This window comes from Mastomys coucha, unplaced genomic scaffold, assembly GCF_008632895.1.
Source record: "Mastomys coucha isolate ucsf_1 unplaced genomic scaffold, UCSF_Mcou_1 pScaffold13, whole genome shotgun sequence".
In the NCBI taxonomy this organism is placed as follows: domain Eukaryota; kingdom Metazoa; phylum Chordata; class Mammalia; order Rodentia; family Muridae; genus Mastomys; species Mastomys coucha.
Window position 1 is genome coordinate 35633619 of NW_022196895.1, and position 21006 is coordinate 35654624.

Consider the following 21006-nt stretch of genomic DNA (forward strand, 5'->3'; position numbering starts at 1 on the left):
ACCGCTCCCTCACCGCCTGCCAGCGCGCTCACATTCGGAGGAAGTTGCACGCCGAATGCAAAACCCTCTTAGCGAGCTGGATTTCTTTGCACTTTAAAAAATAATAATAATAACAAAATAAAATAAGATTGTGATTTAGGAAGCCTTGCGGGGCGGGAGCGGGGTGTGTTGCAGGCTTAGAAGCAAGTTGCAGACGGAATAGTTAAGTTGCTGGCGAAGTCCGCCCTCTTCTTACCCCAAACTCCTGACCTCTCCTTCCACCCCCTCCGGGGCCAGCATCCAAGCTCCCCGCGGAGGCCCCTCCCCCGAATCTTGACATTTGCTGCTCCATGCTCGGTGCCTCGCTCAGCCTTCGGAGTTCCAGGGACCCCCCACCCCCGTCCCTATGCACCTCCAAATGAAACAAAACACGCATCTTTAAAACGTCAGCGTTTAGCTCCGTCCAGCTGTTCCCAAAACAAGCCCCGGGTCTCCAAGAGAAACACGTGGCCGGTCCCCCTAGGGCGGGAGAGGGGCGTGGGGGTGACAGTGCAACCGTACAGTACCTGCCCCTAGGATGCCCGCTGCGTTAGGCAGGCTGGGGCGACTCTGGGACCATGGCCCCCTACCTCGCGCCATACACGCTAAGGTTTAGGGGACTCAGGGAAAGGTGTCGCGGTGTTGCGGTGTGGCTCTGGGGTGCGAGGAAGTAACTTTTGCTCCCCCACAGGTGCCAGCGCTTGGCACTTCGGATGGGAGCAGAGGCTGCCGCGGCGACTCCACCTCGTCCCCTCCCCCGGTGGCGCGCGGCTGCCACCGCTCGCGCCGCGCTCAGTTCGACTCCAAGGGCGGTCTCCTCTGCCTGACCTCTCGGAGATCCCTGATTGGGGAAGCGCGTGCCGGAAGTCCCTCGCCGCCATCTTGGTAAAGAGCTGTGACGCCACATGGTCACCATCTTGGCATAGGCGCTCTTTGGCGTCAAAACCGAGTCGCTCCCATTCTCGGATGGGAAGTGTAAAGACTGCCCAGGGGATCGTTCGCTTTGCATGGCAGGGACCTTGGCTGTAAGCGCGCCCCTTGGGCAGAGATGCTGCACAGTCACTACCTCCGTGGGATCCCGGGCCGCCATCTTGGCAAAGGAGCAGAAGCTTGATACCTCAAGAAGGAAAACCTATACCAGTATAGACCTCCTCCTCCAGGAGAGGGCTTGTGAAGAGCCCTTGGACCACTTGGTGTTAAAAACAAAATAAGCAAACAATAAAGCTTTTAAGTTGAGAAGAGAATCAACCAGGCTCATAATGGACACTGAGAACTTCGACCTATGACTCTAGCTTTCCTTGCTGGCTAATTTCTCAAGTACTGGGATGAGATATCTTGTGAATTTGGTCCCCAGACTTCTAACAGATTCTTCTGTATTTGTGTGTGTGTGTTGGGGGGGGGTACTCAATCTACAATAAAACTCATCCTTGATGATCGCCTTTTAAAAAGAACTAAGAATTGTGCACTTATATAATTTTTCGTGTATATTTTCATACCACAGACCTAAATAGGTGAATTACTCATTGAAAGAATCAACTTCATTTTTTTCTTGCATGTTTGAATTGTAAATGGTAGGTGCTCTTTTATTTTTGAATAATTTATGACTTTACAAGAATTCCCACTTAATTTTTTCCTTTCCCTTTTTCTGCATGCCTAATAATTCTTAGTGTAAAAGAATACTTCATTTTAAGTTTTAAATTTCAATTCCAAATATTTTAAATTGAACAAAAATAGGATTTTCTCCTGTTCTTTCTCTTTGGTGGCCTAACTATGCCTTAGCCTGTTAGTTCAATAGAAAAACATCTCCTGCTTTAATCCATCATATTGATTTAAAGATATGCTTAAACTCTCAACAATTAATCATATCTACACAGTAAGAAAAATAATTACGAAAATAATTCGCTTAACATTCATTGGCTCTTCTGCCCAGTTTGCTGGAAGTGTTGAATAAAATAGATATTTTATTATACTTCTTGGGAAGTGCTGGGGATCCTACATGCTAGGAAAGCGCTCCCTAGGTCAATGAACGATGTCACTAGTTGTTTTAGTTAAAGTTACAATTGCTGTGATGAAACACCATAACCAAAAGCGACAAAAGGGTTAATTCCATTCACAGTTTCAGATAAGCAGTTCATTATCAAAAGTAGTAAGGACACGATTTCAAACGGCAGGAACCCGGAGGCAGGAGCTAAGACAGAAGCCATGAAGGAATATTGCTTACTGGCTTGTTCTGCCTTCTTTCTTATAGACGTCAGGGTCACCAGCTCAGGGATAGTACCATCCACAATGGGCTTCACCCTCCCCCATCAATCACTAATTAAGAAAATGTCTGATTGGCTTGCCTATAGCCCAATTTTATGGGGGTGTTTTTCTTAACTGTGGTTTCCTCCTCTTAAATTATCTTAACTTGTATCAAGTTGACATAAAACTGCCCAACATGTTAGCCTTACTTGATTTGTCAATATAAGGAAATGAAGCTTACAGAGCTTGATCCAATGTCACATAGCTCCTCAGTGTTAAGGATGCAATTCAGTAATGTTAAAGGAGATTTTTCTGGTGGATCTCATAATTTACATGGAGGAGCATTACTAATTCTTGAAAGACTTAAGCCCTCATGGAATTTAAGCAATGAATTTCAAAAAAATTAAATGGTTCTTTTTTAAAAAAAAAATAAGAAATGTCCATTGTACACAGGTGAAATTTACAATTCTGACAACAGTTTTTAATTATAGTTAATAATTATTAAGCATCTGTCCACCAGACACTATTTAGTATTTTTATACATTGCTCTTAACTCATTAACACGGTGTTTACTCATCAATAACCCTAGGAAGTTATTAGTATTACTACAAGGTGAGAACCAGTATAAATCCCTACCTCAGAGAGAATGTATTTTATTATCTCACAAGAGGTAGGAATAAAACTGATATACTCCGTCTTCATCCAACAAAACCCTGATCTATCTTTTTCATTATGTTATGTCCCTGAAACAGAGGCCCATATATAGCAGGCTTAAGGTAATATTTTACAGAGTTATGATAATGCTGACTCAATTAATTAACTGGGCATGATATTACTTGGGGTTAAATTGGCTAAATGAGTTAATACAAAGTTTATGAATATGACTCAAGATTTTTATGCTTATTTGTTGTGGATGTTAATTTCCAAACTTTACTCATGAACAGCCAGAACACATTATATGTTTACAATATCCAGCACAGTTTGGTAACATGTTACAAAAACAGTTCATTTGTTGGGCGCACACATGTTATATTCTCTCTCCCTACTAGAATATAAGCCTGTGAGACAGAGACTTCCTTTTCAACACTTTTTATCTAGTGCATAATTGATGCTCAGTGGGTGTTAATTGAGTAAGTTGATGAATATGTATTGACTATTATGCCCTAAGACAAAATATTAATAAGCCTGAGCTGCAAACAAATCACCATTTACATCTCTATAGCATTTGGACAGCAAAGATTGCTCAGAAAGTAAAAACTCATTCGACTCAAACAGAACTCACCTAAAGATTCTGTTAGGGCATCAAGTGCTTGTAATTTCTCCCACCTCACCCCACCCCCTTGCACAGAGACAGGAAAACTCACTGGGCCTTGCTGGTCTCTAGCTAAGCTTAATACAATATCAAGATAATGAAATAGGGATAGAGCAGGGTACCCAAAGTCCTCCTCTGGCCTTCATGTGATCCCATGGATGCATGCACCTGACACACACACACACACACACACACACACACACACACACACAGAGACAGAGAGAGAAAGAGAGACAGAAACAGAGAGAGACAGAGAGGGGAGATCAAGAAGAGGAGGAGGAGGAAGCAGCAGAAGCAGCAGCAATAAAGGAAGAAAGACAGAAGGGGGATAAGGAAGGCATTTGTGTAGCACTTGATGTATTGATATATTCATTTCGGCTCATCTGTTTTATTATCTTCATTCTCACTGAAATAATCCAAATGACATGGTCGGGTGATCCCCTCAAAGACATCAATCAAATCATATGGAAGATCCTGATCCAGCATATACAGTGGCTGTCTATTAAGGAGATACAAGTCCAATTTGCTGTTAAGTCCATCATCTTCTGTCTGTCTTTTATAGAAGGCAAAGCCTTCTAGAAGTTGTGATCAGTCTTGATCACAACTTAGTAAAGTTATTTAGTAACTTTAAACTTAGTAAGGTTATTTATTTAATACTGAAAGCAAGAGAATCATCAAAATGGATAACTTGCAAACTTTTTGGTTTCTGAAACCTAAAATCCATCAGTGAACATTTAGTTGGCCTCACCTTAGGATGAAGGTCTAACATTTTTATGAGTACTATTTCATTTTTTCCTGTGTGGTATATTCTCACAGTATATTGGGACTAGTGTCAGTCTCTATATAGGGTCTGTAACCTTGAGCAAGCTCACTAACTCACTATACCTTAGTTATGACCACTCATAAAGTGAGAATAAAATAATAGCAACTTAAATTACAAAGATCAAGCAAGTTTGCTACATATGAAGTATATTAATTCATGAAGCATATTATATACTCAATTATAATTAATAAGTATTAATCATTTTAATTTCAAATTTCCCTAATGATAGTCATTTTAATTTCAAATTTCTCTGGTTCTTCAAAAAAGTAGAGCCAGGCAGTGGTGGCGCCTGCCTTTAATCCCAGCACTTGGGAGGCAGAGGCAGGTGGATTTTTGAGTTCGAGGCCAGCCTGGTCTACAGAGTGAGTTCCAGGACAGCCAGGGATACACAGAGAAACCCTGTCTCGAAAATACAAAAATGAAAACAAAAACAAAACAAAACAACAACAAAAAAATTAGAGAAAGATATCAAAGGCACTTATAGAATAAACTAGATTTCTACTTGTTTGTGATTCTTTCTCTTTTGAAGTATCTTCCATGCACATTACTTGACTGAAAGTGCTTGTAGCATCTTTCCATTTTGATTGTATAGAAGAATGACTTTTTTTCATACTCATGTTTCATCCATAATATGAAAACACCTTTGAGGGAAAAGCACAAGAGGCTGGATAGTTCAGCGGGTAGCCAGAGAATTATATGGGGTAGCCTTGGCTCTGTGTTCACTCCTGCTGGATACCAGTGGTAAGTCTTGCATGAAAACTGCATAACTTGGACTTATTGGGATGAATTGATATGGCTTTTGCTGGAAAAGATCTCATTCAAGGAAAGACTCTACATGGCACTTCCAGGCCCATCTATGCTATTGGTTACCATGTGAGTTCTCTTACAAAGAAACACTTCTTTGAAATGTATTTTCCTACAGCTATGATCTTTTTTCATGGCTCAGCTTCCATTTTGTTTTGTTTTGTACTCATTCCCTTAACTCTATGATGTTAAATATAGATACATTTTCTTGTTAATGAAAATATATCTATATTTTGTTAGTCTTGAAAGTACCATATATATTAACTATATATATGGTAACCTGATACAACTTTTCTTGTTCACTGTCAGAACTCCCTGAAGCTGTCATAGCTACTAAATGCCTCTTTAACATTGTGATTTAGGGAAACACATTCTTTAGGCTTTACAGGTAAGTGGTTCAAAGGAAACCCAGATAAACGAGAATGTCCCATTTCTGTGTGCTTTAATATTTCCATTTATAAGAAAAATTCACACAAATATTTCAAACTGTTAGAATCAGTTCTGCTTTGGCATATGTTTCTTTTTCTAGTTAGAATTAACATGGAAATTTGAAAATGCTGCATGAAAATGCTACATCTTCCCTTCCCTTTTTTTTTTAATTGTTTTGTCTTTTTTGCTTTCATCATACACAACTTAAAATACCAAGTTCTCTTCCTGTATATTAAACGTTTGAGGTTGTCCTGGCTAAATCTATGTCCTCTACATTAGCAGAACTTGGTTGAAGCAATAAGGGGTTAAAGGTAAAACATCAGCTGTCAAATTAGATACATGTTGCCATAAGTAGAGATCTAATGTTTTCAATGTTTGGAGACATTAGAGCAAGCACACAGAATAATTGCAACAATTATTACGTACACTGTTTGCCATTTGTGGCATTTGTGGCTGGCCATTATGTCATTAGCTTTCTTCCTTTTCTGATTTAATCTCTTCTCTCCCATGCTCCTCTGGTAGACAGTGTCTCAGTCTGCCCTATTTGTTGATGGCATTGCTCAGCTCAGTTTTGAGAGGTGCTGCTTCCGTTTTAGATCTTAAACCTCCTTTACTTAGTCAATGTATGTATTTGTTTTAGTTAAAGCTAAATTGGAGGTCATACTTATTCACATTTTGTTTTCTTTTTTTTTTAAGGCAAAGCTGAGGTTTATTAAAGTGTTTTAAATGAGTATTAAAAAGAGATACATGTAAGAGGGCACTTTAACACTTGCACAGGCAGATGCGGCCTTCTAAAGGGGCAGTAGAATCTGGAAGTTCTTCATATCACATTTTAAAGTGCTGCAAAGGGTATTTGCTACATTTCATAAATATTATCAATATTAGACTTTTTCCTATCCTCTTGCTTAGTTTTCAACCTAAGGTCTGCATTTGAAACCCAACACAGTTTACACACTGGAATGGGCTTCAGTTGGTCCTTTATCCTTTCAGTTTGTAGCAGAAGGGCATATCTACCCATGCATCTCACAGGAAGTAGAGTTGAAAAGAAGACTTCGAACTTCAAGAATTATTCAGAAAACAGGAGAGGTATACATAAATTTTGCATTATCAGTAAGTCACAGCAAAAGTACCAGTTCTCTTTACCCCTCTTTATTTGTGTCATGTGATATCCAGTGCACAGGGCAATAGAGCTGTAGGCAAGGGGAGTCAACAAGCTTGGAAAAAGCTGCCTGTTAACTTTTCAAAGACTTTGTTAGTTACTAATCATGCTCATTATTAAAAATAATTTATAAACTTACAGCTAAGCATTTCAACAGCAATATTAAATGTTCAAGAGAGGTTTACTTTCTGATTATTTCACTATTATTTGATATGTTTGTTATATAATGGTCATCTTCTGGTATGTCATAGCATATGAACTCCTAGCCTCTACATTCAAAGGTTATTCACGTTATCTTGGTAGTTTGAAATCAATCATGGTGAAGTTTTTTGTATCATAAAAATTGGAAAAACTGCAAACCAGCTCTTTGTTTTATTGATATCCAGATGTCAGTGCTAAAGGGTATTTTGAAAATGAAAATTAAATTTCAAAATATGTAATTTTATGAATAATTATTTTTCTAGTACTTAAAAAACATTCTCTGGTTCATATTCATGGAGGGGTTTAGTCTTAAATCCTTGTTGCTTCACTAGCACATTCACTAGCAGGAAAATAGCAGCCAACAATCAGGTTAGAAGTTTAACAGTATCTATCTGTTTTGCTGAGCTGAATATTAACGAAATGTTTATTTGTAGACTGACTTTACCAAAGATGTATTGAATTATAGGCTGGCCACCAATAAAAGCAAAGGAAAGATCATTGGAATCATTCTTTGAAAAAGAGTTTAGCCATATAGAAGTTACTCTTAAAGAATATTCTGTACCTATGTGTTATAAATTATGTGATATATGAGCTTTATATCAATGAGTTTATAAAAACAGATTTCTCTCTCTCACCTAAATGGCAATGGAAGTGAAAACAGACTGGAAGGGTTAAGATAGGAAAACCTTTGGAAGATGAACAGAGGGCAAACAAGTCACTATAAAAGAAATATCTGGATGGGAATGGAGTTGGGGAGGGACCCCAGAGAAGTTGGGAAAGGGGAAATGGTAATTAGAATATATCATATACAAATTTATTTTTAATAAAAAAAAACAGAGGAACAGCTTATGCTGGGGGGTGGGACAGATGTCTGTCAAAGTCTAAGAAGGGTGGGTGGTAGATGGCATAGAAAAGAAGTCCAAGGGAAGTATGCAATAAGGAAAAGCATTGCAAGTTCTGACGTTTCAGAAGCACATAGAGAACGATTTGTTTCTCAGTTGTCAAATTGTCTTAACCTATGGGTAGGAAAGGGAAGCTCAATTTGTCGGAACTGGGGTTCACATACTTAGATATTTTCTTTCTCATCTAGAAATTCATGGATTTCTGCATATATTGAGGAGTTATTGATTCACCTCATGTCTTGATCCTGTTTCGAATCTATGGTCTAGCTTTGGCTTGTTTTAACTGTAAAGTCTCAATCCCCCTGGAATACAGACAGTGCTGCATCATCTAAGCTGCTTGTAGTTAGTCCCAGTTTTTCTTAACTATGACACGGGGCAAACAAATAAACAGACCCTGCCATAAGCCACATGGTTATTGTGCCTTACAGTCATTAGCAAGCTCCTGACAGGCTATCAGGATGCTCCCTGGTTTGTTTATTGTAACTAAACTATAATCTGTATTATAAGTTGTTTGTTTTCATTTTAGCATATGTAAGGAAATTTATTAACTTTATGGTATTTTAAGACATATTAATGTTCTCGAAAGAACTAACTCCTCACTCACCCACTATAAGGACCCGAGAAAGAGCTTCAGTTATTTATCAGCAAGGGCTAACACTTTGAAGATTCCTTTGGATATGTTAATTTGTTTACTTCAGTTTTCTGATAATTAGATACTTTATAGGTGGCTTCAATAAGCCATAGAATACTATTGGAAGAAGACCAGAGCATGGGAGTAATGTAGTGATAGAGCACTTTCTTATCACACAGAAGGCCAGGGCTTCATCTTCAACGATGTATAATTAAATTTCTTCCCAAATAATCTTATAGAAGGAAGGGTTTTTCTCAGCTAATTTTCTCTTCCATTTATGATTGTATTCGTTCCATCAACAAAGTAACAAATATTAAATGTTAAGACTACAGGGACATAAAAATGATTATGGACTCAATTATTATGTCTATAAAAACCAAATATGTAAATACTCATCAACTTAAAAGGTTGTAATATAATCCCTATTTTAGAGGAAATGGAGGTGGAGAGACTGACAAGTTGTTTTCCCATGTTGTGGACTTGTAGGAGCATGGTTTGCTGTTTATTTTGTTGTACCCCATGAACCAATAACCATGGCCAAGGAATAAACAGTATTTATATTCTGCATGGCAAATCTGTCAGGTACCAAAGCCTGAGGGGCTAGTGGGAGGGAGGAAGAAAGAAGGCATGGAGGAAAAAAGAGATACAGACAGACAGACAGACAGACAGGAAAACAAACAGAGGTGTCTCATAATTATTGGGACTTTTAAAATAGGAATAAAAAGGATTCTGGGCATGCAGAAAGCAACAGATGTTCATCTTTGCAGTTACAGTTATTTATCAAAATGTAACAGTGACATAAACACCACACTTAACATTTTACCTAAAATGCTTGACACAGTGGAAATAAAGCCCTAAAAATTAGGTAAAGTTGTAGTTCCAAGTGCTATTAGTTTCATCCTGACTTTAGTAGAAATCAGATGTTCTTTTGTACTTCGAAATTGCAGATAGTACACAAATGAACTGTCTCTTTTAGAGAATAGGGCTTACATGTAACTGGGCTTTTGTCAAGTCATATAGTGGTGTTTTAAACTAGCTTTATAGTCTTCTACAGAAAGAATTGGTCCTGATTGACAATGGTTTCAACAAACATGAGGGGTATGGACAGCTACTGTGAGCCTCCACCAGCCCTTTCTGCTCTTTCTGTCTTGATAAGTTGAATGTCATGCAAATGTCTCCAGCCTTGGTACTAGACAGGCAGGAAGCCAGACCAGTAATAGAAGCAGGAGGCAGTCTGTGAATACTTGCTGATTAATTTTAGCTCCATAGGCTTGATGGGTTTTCCATCCCTATAATTATCATCAGCAAATAGTTATTGAATGATGTCCAGCATATTTTTATTCTTCTTTCTTTGGCCCTAATTTTCCTTCTCTATTTTACCTCTCAGTGTGAGTTCATCACACGTATTTCTGTTCATCAGACCTCCTGTGATCAGTGGGTAGGGACTCTAAGTTATATTTCTCCTACAAGATTATTTATATAACATGCATCTGTAAATCTATCTATCTATCTATCTGTCTATCTATCTATCTATCTATCTATCTATCTATCTATCTATCTATCACTTATCTACCTATATAAATTATCTTTATTATGAAATGGCTCAAATGCTCTCTGGAAATGGTTGGGGAATATATTATATGTGTGAGAAGATAAAATAGGGGACCGAATAGCTCTTCTGTTCTGGCTGCTGTATTAGCAGATCCATATCTGCTTTATAAGTTGGTATTTTTATTACAAATGATGTGCAACATCTTTTCTCTTGTAAGTTCTTGCTAGACTTGATCTGTGGAGGAAACAGAGAGTTGGGTTGATGGTGTGAGTTATGAAAGGCACAACTGTCAAAAGACGTTCTAGAATGCAGAAGACGGGTACCTAAACAAAGTGGTGACCTTTGTGCTTGTGGCATTAGAACGATGAACTGTCACTTTAGATGCCATTTCTGTCTTTAAAAAAAATTAAAGTAATATGTACTAGTAAATGATACAAACTTATTATAAGAGCCCAGACATGTAGAAGAGAATGATACATAAACCCCCTCCCCTCCCTAGTTCCATTTGACAGATTAATTAATGTGTAGTTAGCACTTCCTTCAGCTTCTTGTCTGGTCATGGGTACATATGTACCCCCATAGTTCACTAGTAATTAAAAGTATTATTGTGTATATATGTGTGTAGTGTGTGTAATTGTAGGCATATGTACCATGATAGAGGTATGTGCATGTGTGTGTGTGTGTGTGTGTGTGTGTGTGTGTGTGTGTGTACAACTCTGTGAAATGGTTCTCTCCCATATTTTTATGGGTAAATTAGGGGTATTGAACTCAATTCACCAGGCTTGCCTAGCAATAATGTTTACCTGGTTAACCTGCTTTTCTCTTAAAGAAAAGTGAGGTTTTATTGCATGTATTTTCACTTTATTAAATGTCTTGGGGTTTTATGTCAATATTTCTAGGTAATTGTGGCATAGTGCATTACAATGCATTATTACTGCATATTTAAATTATGTCCAAGTTTTCACTATTGCAAGCCATACTCAGATGAATATCCTTGTATTTATACTTTTAGATCATTATGCAAGTACTTTTGTAGTAAATAACTAATATTTGGGTCATGCAATGACTAAGTACCCAATGTGCTACACTTATGGAAAAACTTGTCCATTCCAGCTTTTTTGTTGTTGTTACTCAAATCTTCTTTTGGATAGTCTTGAAAAAAATCCAGTTAATAGAGCTATGACTGGTTATTAGGAACAAGCTCTACCTGAATATCCCTGTGTCTGCTTTAGTCATGCTTTCACTAAATCCCTCCTTACATTAAAAATAAGTTCCAGAAAATAAGTTTATTAATTTTGGAAAAGAAACCCACAAGGGATCCTTTAAGAACAGCGTAATGGTTCTGCCGAGTAAACTTTAGCCTGTCAGGGTGACACAGCCACATGATGGGATGGCGTTGCTTTCCTGCCAAGAATCTACTTTCCACATACGGCACCTGATCCAAAATCTTCATTGTAAAGCATGTGTTTGAGCACTTCAGTCCATGTGTTTGAGGTACTATAACCATCTCTCACCATGTGAGGAGGACAGACTTGGTTTCTTGGGACATTAGTGCAGAGACAGGAGGCAAATGAGCCTTTATTCTAGGCCTTCTGGGACTGCTTAGAAATTTATCTTCAAAAAAATAATGAAATAAAAATAAAAACAAGAGAGAATGCATGCTTGGAACAGAAATAAATAGAAAAGCAGGGAGAAGAAAGGGAAATTGGGGGACAGATAGGATCTTCAGTATCTAGTTTAAATATCTGTATACTGAGCCTAGATATCTCTGGATGTGAGTGAGTGTCACATATTTCAATAAGTAACAATTATGTGCTTCCCCCATTTTTTTCTTTCCCATTTGACTTCCTCTTTTTTCTTCTCTTTTTCTTCCTTTAAGCATTTTTTGTTTTGCCCCAGCCAATTGGAGTTAGGTCTGACTTTTTACCTCTAAACAAGCACTGTTTGCAGAACCAATGGTGTAGAACACCAGCATTCCACTCCCACTGGAGCAGAGAGGCAGGCCAAGGTTACTGGGCATCTAAGATGACCTCAGGTTGTATAGAGTTTCCTCTTAATGATTAATTGGGTGAGATGGGTAAACTCATTTATTTAGAACATATACATATGGGAGCTTTCATTCCAACGTTAATTTTCCGATTTTGGCTACATTTGCCTAAAGGTTCACTTTGAAAAAGAAATCATATAGGAAACACTCCCTCATTAGGAGCATGTTTCAAATGAAAACAGAGAAACAAAATTGTGGTAATCAGTGCCACTGGACTCTTTAGTGTCAGTGTAAACACCTTAAGTTATTCTTCTTTTGTATGTGTCATTCCAGGATTATGTTTTATTGCTTTGTTTACAGAAGACTTGATAATACATTAACTTACACTTTATCTGTAGATTTGATCTACTGGGATTATATAATAAAATAGTAGCATTTGTTTACTTCAAACCAAAGCCTGAAATCTCCACTGATATGAAAATCAATTCCACAGTTTAACTCTATCTGCAATCTTTAGGCAAACACCATTCATATTTTATTTACATAAACTTTACATTTCCTTATATCTCTAGCAGAAGCATATGGTATGGGTGATAAGATAGTTACAACCACTCAACATTTATTCAATTATGAACAGCCCCAACTCGATCTGAAGACTCTAGACTATGCATCCTCATAGACATGCATCCTTGACAAATAATTTAACTTCTTCGAGTCTTTTGTTTCCTTATCTGAGAAATACATGTAGCAAGAGTATTTGCCTTAAAAGATACTTGTAGCAGACTAAATAAGATATTCCCTACAAAACCTTCAGCAATTTCTGGCACTGAGCAATACAGAGTAAAGTCACTGTTATTCCTACAAAATGTGCTATGGCCAGCACCACATATCTTAGATAAGTACACATGTGCATGACATCAGCTTTCGTCACACTAAGCCTGTCCTCTTCATATTGTGGGCTGTGAAGTGAAGCTATTGAGTACCTGCTGAGGATTCTGTAAAAGAAAGCCAGGCATTGACTGGGAATTTTAATTTTCCCTATAATATTTCCCAGGCCTATCACAACTGTAAGGTCCTGGAAGTCTACAAGCTACACACATTACACCTCTGTGCAGTTTGATCATCATGAAACCTACAAGGACTATAGAACCCACCATCCATCTGCACAGACAGATATCTAAAGAAACACAAGTTGGTCAAAATGCTACAGCTAAAAGAAGTAAAAGTGCAGAGAATGAAATGATTTGTCTCGAGTCTCGTTGACTTGCTAGAGACCTAAAATAAACAAACAAACAAACAAACAAACAAAAACCCTTTCTAACTCCTCATCAAATGGTTTACACACGATTTGTAGTGATATATCTTTAGACATCCACGTTTACCTAGTATGAATTTATTGTCGGTGACATTTTAATCCACAAGTTCTCTTGTTTACTTTTATCAGTGCCCTCAAAAGCTTTAACTGCAAGGTTCAAGTTTGTACAGTGGAGCAGACACTGCACTGGGTGTGAAGACAGGGCTCTCTGTGCTTCTTCTGCCTCTCCCCTCAACTGCATGATCCTAAGTCATGGTTCTTCCTTGTGATGGTTGACCTTTCTGTTCTGCTTAGGTCTGTGGTCTTTCCCTCATCATTGCCCTTAACCCATCTAAAGGTATGGTTGCCCTTCTGCACCCATAGGAGATGGGCCCCAGGGCTCTCTGTGAACCCTCAAATGTACAAATGTTCAAGTCCTTTCTATAAAGTACTTCTATGAGACTCAATGGGAACACTATGTGATTGTTATCAGACACTGCTTAGGGAATAACAACAAAACAATATTTATGTTTGGCATTGTTCTTTTTTTTTCTTTGTGTGTATATGTTTGTGGATGTGTATATGTGTATATATGTATTCAAGTTTGTACAGGTATGAGTGCATGTGTACATGTGTCTAAGTGTATGTTTGTGTATATGTGTACATGTGCACATGTGTGTGGGATCTAGAGGTCAACATTGAGTGTCTTCCTTACTTTTTGAGAAAGGGTCTCCCATTGAACATGGAATTGGCTGATTCAGCTAGGTTGGTTTCCTCTCTCATGCTGGGATTATAGGCTCCATGCCCAGGTCTTTGGCATGGGATTAAACTGGTGCTTCCTAAGCCACAGAAGCAAGCACTTTACAACTGAACAGTCCCCTGAGCTTCTAGACATCATTGTTTTCCTTGGTGCATGTTTAGTTGAGTGTCTTAGTCAGGGTTTCTATTCCTGCACAACATCATGACCAAGAAACAAGTTGGAGAGGAAAGGGTTTATTCGACTTACTTCCATATTGCTGTATATCACCAAGGAAGTCAGGACTGGAACTCAAGCAGGTCAGGAAGCAGGAGCTGATGCAGAGGCCGTGGAGGGATGCTCTTTACTGGCTTGCTTCCCCTGGCTTGCTCAGCCTGCTCTCTTATAGAGCCCAAGACCTCCAGCCCAGGGATGGCACTACCTACAAGGGGCAATTGAGAAAATGCCCCACAGCTGGATCTCATGGAGGCACTTCCCCAACTGAAGCTCCCTTCTGTGATAACTCCAGCCTGTGTCAAGTTGACACACAAAACTAGCCAGTACAGTTGAGTCTAAAGATTCAGAACTCATCGATAAAAAGAACCAACTGTAATGATGCCCCTTTTCCTACCACTGACTGCAAAGCTTTGGTTAGCATCCCATGACTTCCTACCGCTTGCCTCCAGGAAGGCACTGAATATGAAGATTAGTAAAGCACATTCCTCTTCTTAAGACCATCTCAGAATAGAGTGGTCAGAGAAACAAGGAGCGAGGAGCTAATAAAGACAACTATGATAGGAACCCTTGGGTAGAAGGGGGAAGACAGAGGACATTGATGAGATGACCATTCCCCACTGGATAGACAGGGGCAACCATAGTCTGAAGCTAAAGGTAGGAAAGCTCATGCAGAGAGGCAGAATGTCTCCCACAGAGCTGGCTTGGGTGAGAGTAAAACTAGAAGGAACCAGGCTCCCCATATTTCTCTGGGTATGACCTTCACCTTGTTATCTCAGCTTCTTCATCAGTTATAACAGGCATAAGGTCTGGACTCTCTTTTAGGCTATTGTGACCAGTCAAAGAAATTATGTATGCTGATGTTAGCAGGATACTCAGCAATAACTTGTTAAAGTAACAATAGAAGTATTTCCAGTTTGCTTTCACCAGACCTGTTGTCTTCTTTTCTTTTTTCCAAGGACAAGGATAAATTTATATCTTGGAAGCATACTTTGTTGTATTTAAAGATTATGTGTGTGTGTGTGTGTACTTGCTTGTATCTCTGTGTACTGTGTTTGTGCAAGCACTCGAAGAGAAGGTAGTGCTAGATTCCCTGAAACTGAAGTTACTGGCAGTTCAGAGTGGGCATGTGGATTCTCATAACTGAATCTGAATCCTCTGCAAGAACTCTTAACAATGGAACTATTTTACCAGTTCCTAAAAATATTTTTAATAACACCGAAGGACTTGAAGCAGTACGAGTTAAAAAGAAAATAGAAAGAAAAAAAAAATGACCAGCAAGATGATTCAGCAGAGAAGCATGGATGACTCAGCAGAAAAGTGTGATTTGACTCAGCAGAAAACTGGAAGGTGACTCAGCAGAAAAGTGCTTGCTGCTTGTATGTCCCCCACAACCCCCCTCCCAATTTGACACAGAGTTATCTGAGAAGAGGGAACCACAATTGAGAAAATCCTTAACAAAATTGGCCTATGGTAAACCTGTGGAGCATTTTCTTAGCTAGTGATTGGGTGTGTGTGGTGGGGGTGGGGATAAGCTCATTGTGACCAGTGCCAATCCTTGGGCTGTATGAGAAAGCAGAGGGAAACAGGAGAACCAAGTCAGTATGCAGGGCTCCTTCGTGGCCCCTGCTTCACTTCCTGCTTCCAAGGTCCTGTCTTGAGTTCCTGCCCTGACCTCCCTTAGTTCCTAAGTGTGGCCTGAATGTAAACCCTTTCCTTCCCAAAGTTACTTGCAGTCTGTCATGGAATTTCGTCACGGAGACAGAAAAGTGACTAGTACAGCAGGGATGCTGCTAGGTGTCCCATAATGCACAGGGTGGTCCATTACAGTAAGGAATTATCCAAGTGCCAGCCAGTGCTGAGGTTGAGTCCTGCCCTGAAAATAACCCATTCACTGCTTATTTTCCAACAATCATCAAGAAACAAGAACCATCAAGAATTTACTTGCAAAAGCATTTCTTTTGGGCGTTTTACCCATTTTACCATCTCCTTTGGAAAAGAAAGTTTTCTAGAGTTTTTGGTATAGTTATTCAAATGGTCTTGTTCAAAGAATGGAAGTGTGTGTGTGTGTGTGTGTGTGTGCCTTGCATGTGCAAGTGTGTGGGTGAGTGTGGGCACCTGTGCAAACTCCTGCAGAGGCCATATATTCTACTCTGTCACAATCAATGTCATTCCTTTGAGACAGAATCTCACTGAACCTGGGGCTAAGACAGCACTTAGCAAGCATCACTGATCCTCTTGCCTCTGTTACCCACAGTGCTGGGTTACAAGAGCATGCGGCCATGCCTGGCTCAAATTCAGGTCCTTGTGCTCCAAAAGCATGCATTCTTATCCACTGAGCCATCTCTCCACCCCAGGAAAAATCATTATTTTTAATATGTAGGATAAAATGAATATATATATATATATGTATATTGCTGAAATTGAACTCAGGCCCTTGTGAATGCTAAGTCAGAGCTCTAACAATGAGCTTCTTCCTGCTATATGATGATTTTAACTATACCCCCAAAGGCATTCACCTGCCCATCATTTGAGTTCATTTTTCCTTTGGAAATAGAGAAGCTTTGATAGCCTGGGCTATTCTTCACCATGGGGAGGCAAATCACCAGCTTTGGGGAGGAAGGAGCCAGCTTGCATTGAGCTCCTAAAGTTTTCCTAACTCTTGGGCCAGAGCTGGGTCAGTAAAGCTCATGGTGTCTGTGTTTGTCTCTCTTAATGAGAATTAGCCTCAACTAGCTTTTCTAATGCAGTGTTAATAAGTCTCATCTTTGTCCTTGTTTCTTCTTTTCTTTCTTCTAGAAACAGCATAGTGGTTAAGCAGCTGGCTCCAAGGTGAGACTACCTGGGTTTGAGTCTGGTTCTGTTAACTTGTTGCTCTGTGACCTTTACAAGTTTCTCAATGGTTGGAGTGCCGCTCTTCCCTTTACTGGTAAGATGGGGAAAACAGAGTGCCTGTCTCAGACTTGCACAGTCAGGATCCAGTCAGTTCCCCACTGTAGGGTGCTTACAGCTGAGCTTCTCAAACTGTGCATCACAGTCTTAGATGCAGTGACTGAATGGGAAGTCATGCAAATTCAGCAACAGTGAAAGATTTCTGAATGCTTGAAGACCAAAACCTCAAAATCAAGTTTGCAATGAATTCACGAAGCATGCTGGCATCTGCCCACACTGTGTCTCATGACTTCACCGAAGCCTTGCTTCTGAACACACCACACATGAAGCCAACAATACTATCTAAAACATCCTGGTAAAGATTTGAGACTGTGGTGCGTGATACATTTGGTTGTCTTTATTATACACGTTTTCTCTTATAGAAATATAATCATCTAATTAGAACAAAGACTTCTAATATTTTCCTACCAAAATGTCTCAGCATGTAAAGATCCAATCAGTCTAATTTGGGGTCATATTCTGCATATTTAGTTTTTAAGCTTGATATTTGCACTATTTGCTTGAATTTCAGTTATTCAAATGCTCTTGTCCAAAGAATGGAAGTAAGTGTGTGTGTGCGCGCGTGCATGTTCATGTGTGTGGGTGAGTATGGGCACCTGTGCAAATGCCTGCAGAGGTCATATTTTCTGTTCTATCACTGTCGACTTGTGCTTGAAAGTATCCAGTGAGTTTCAGCTTGAGATTGGAACAGAATTTACAACAATTTCTGAAGTGATGCTAAGCATAAATTGTGTTACATGTTTATGCAAAGTAGTGCTCTCAGCACTGATAATTGTAAAATCCAAATATTGATCACCTCTGAAAGTTGAAGATGCTCTATGGCAATAGTATCAAATATTCAGCTAAGGCTGAATTATTTATGCAAAAGCAAGCACACTCATCTTATTAGTGTGCAAATATGCTTCCTTTCATAAATTCCAAAAGTGTGTATATATAGAGAGATTGAAATTTTCTTTATGATTTCATGTCAACAAATTGGCCTGTATACATACTGTATACCCCTGGGGTTGTTGGAAGATGGGATTAGTATGAGCAGTCCTGACCCAGAACACTGTCAGCTGTCACTCTTGAGTCTTTCTTGTTTGCTTTGAGGGATCACTGACTTGCCCATAGGACTCCCATCTTCTCCTAAACTGTACGAGTGATATTAGCTAGGAAGAAGTTCATTTTCCTTCAGGGCAAGTGACATGGTCACAAGTGCGGCCAGAAAGGCCACAGTAGCTGAAATGGCCCCTGATGGCCAGTCAGTCCTGCCTCGTTGTTAGCTGCCAATACCTTATAGTTTTCTTCCCCTCTCCCATATACCAGTGCAGCCTTCTCTTCATGTCACTATCATTTCTCCCCAAGCAGGCCAGTATCCCCAGGCCTTCCCTCATACCTGCTTTGCTTTAACTTTTATGTTTCTTTGCACGGCCCTCCCTTAAACACTGATTTCCATTCAAATCGCCCGAGAGTTTGTTTAAAGTGCAGCTATCCAGGCTCCTCCTCAGACCTCCCACCTTAGGGCAGAGTCCAGGAATCTTTATCAGAGGTAGTATGATTCACTATCTAAGAGCATGCCGGACTACAGAAACTATTCACTAGCTGTGTGACCAAGTATTTAACTGTCTCATTGTCCCATCCTCCTGTGTAAGATGACTCTGAAAGAGAAGCTACTTTGGCTTTCAGAGCTAGAAGGGAGAGGAAACCAACCCATTCCACAAAGAAATCACTACACATCAAGCAGATGTCCCTGTGTCTTCTTAACATTGTCGCATTTTATTAAGTTGCAGCTTCATTTTTTTGACTTATTGACTTAAGGTAGTATTAAATCAAAACGATAAAATAATATTTGAAGAGAAAAATTGGAGAACTCACACTATAATGCTACACAGATCAAAATAGTGTGGCATAGAGCAGGCGTTCAGATGATGGAAAAGAATTAAGAGTCCAGAAACATATGCTTTGGATAGACTGAGTTTTGACAAAAATGCTAAGGCATACAATCTTTCTCAACAAATAGTGATAGGATAATTGAACAAACACATGCAAATTAGAATATTCACAAGTAAACTCAAAGTGGATCTTAAGTGAACAGGTGAAATTATAGAATTTTTAGGAGAAAACATATGGGTAAGTCTCTTTGATCTTGGATCATATAATGGTCAGAGCTGAAATCAAAGAACAGGCAGTTAAAGGAATAAGCAAACTAAATTTCATCAAAATTAAAAATCTTTTCTACTTCAAATGATATCATGAAGAAAATGAAATGTTGACCAACAAAATAAAGGAACTATTGCAAATCATATATTTGAAACAGCCTAGATGTATTTTATATATAAAGAACTGTTGCCACTCAATAATAAAATGACAACAAATGGCTTGCATAGGAAACAAATGACTAATAAACATCTAAAAATGTTAAAGGATGTGTAACCTTATTAGCTGTGAATACAAGAAATATTATTCTATTTCTACTAGGCTAGGGATATTTTTAGAAAAGGAATATAATGCGTTGGTGAGGATATGAAGAAATAGAACTCTCCCACAGCGATAATAGAGTTCCAAAATGGCTCAGTCTTATGGAGTACATGCAATTCCCTTAAAAAGTTAAATATAGAGTTACTATATGATCTTAAGAAGAGTTTGAGAAACTCCAGAACAATATGGGTTAGTGCCGTTGCCCTTTGTTGCCTCCCAGAACTAGAAGGTAAGACACTATTACTAAAGACACATGTACTTCATAAACAAGACTTGGAGGAATTGAGCTGGATCTGACCTGGAAGCTTCCTCCTTGAGAACTAGCTCTCATGGGATCAGAAGGTGCTATGCAAGCTTCCAAGATGAGAACAATTAATAGTCCTACACAGATGCAAGGGTAACCAACCACAACAATGACCAGATATCCCCAAGAGAACAATAGTGGCATTTATGTGTTGGGGTAACCAACAACTGTCTAATTGGATTCAATGCCTGCTCAGTGGGAGGGAATTCATGTCTGGTATTATAAACCTGTCCAACTACTCATAGCTGGTGAGGTCATAAACCCTAGAGGATGATCTACTTCTGACTCTTTCTTAAGCTGTTGTAATTTCTAACTGCATTCCAAATACATATTTTTATATCCACAATAAGTATAGCTGCCACCATTCATCAAAAAACACTAAGTTTGCAGCAGATGGAGAGCATTACAGAAATCTAAGCCTGGTCAAATTACAAAGAACAACTGATCATGGGTTGCCAATCTCAATTGGCACATCTATAACATGCCCAACTGGTGCATCTATAACATACCCCATTGGTACTTCTATAATATATCCCATTGGTACATCTATAACATAATCCATTGGTACATCTCTAACATATCCCATTGGTACATCTATAACATAACTCATTGGTACATCTATTACAAAGCCCCTACATGAAGACTCAGGGAACACCGTGGATAAGGGAGGTTAAAAGATTACAAACCCCAAGGAGATCAGGACATCTGCTGTGAGATAGCATCTTTCATAAATGATAGGAAAGCTGCATCCTTAAAATTTTGCCAATATGTTTGCTCAAACAAGATCTTCACAATGACAAATACTAGCTGACCTGCCAGCAAGGATGGCAGAACATCTCATGTGCCCCCACCTCTAGATGAAGAGCTACAGGTAATCAATAGCTGTTGAGAGATGGAGAATCAGTCTCTTCCAGGAACAAGGCTATTAATGGGTTATCCAATCATAAGTGATCAGCCCTAAACACAC

At 39.1% G+C, this 21006-nt stretch overlaps 1 protein-coding gene across 1 annotated transcript in view; it reads right to left on the reverse strand.

Annotated features, from left to right (window-relative positions):
- The window catches only part of Nr3c1 (nuclear receptor subfamily 3 group C member 1), a 120170-nt gene that overhangs the window by 90034 nt on the left and 9130 nt on the right, over positions 1–21006 (reverse strand). The window lies entirely within an intron of this gene.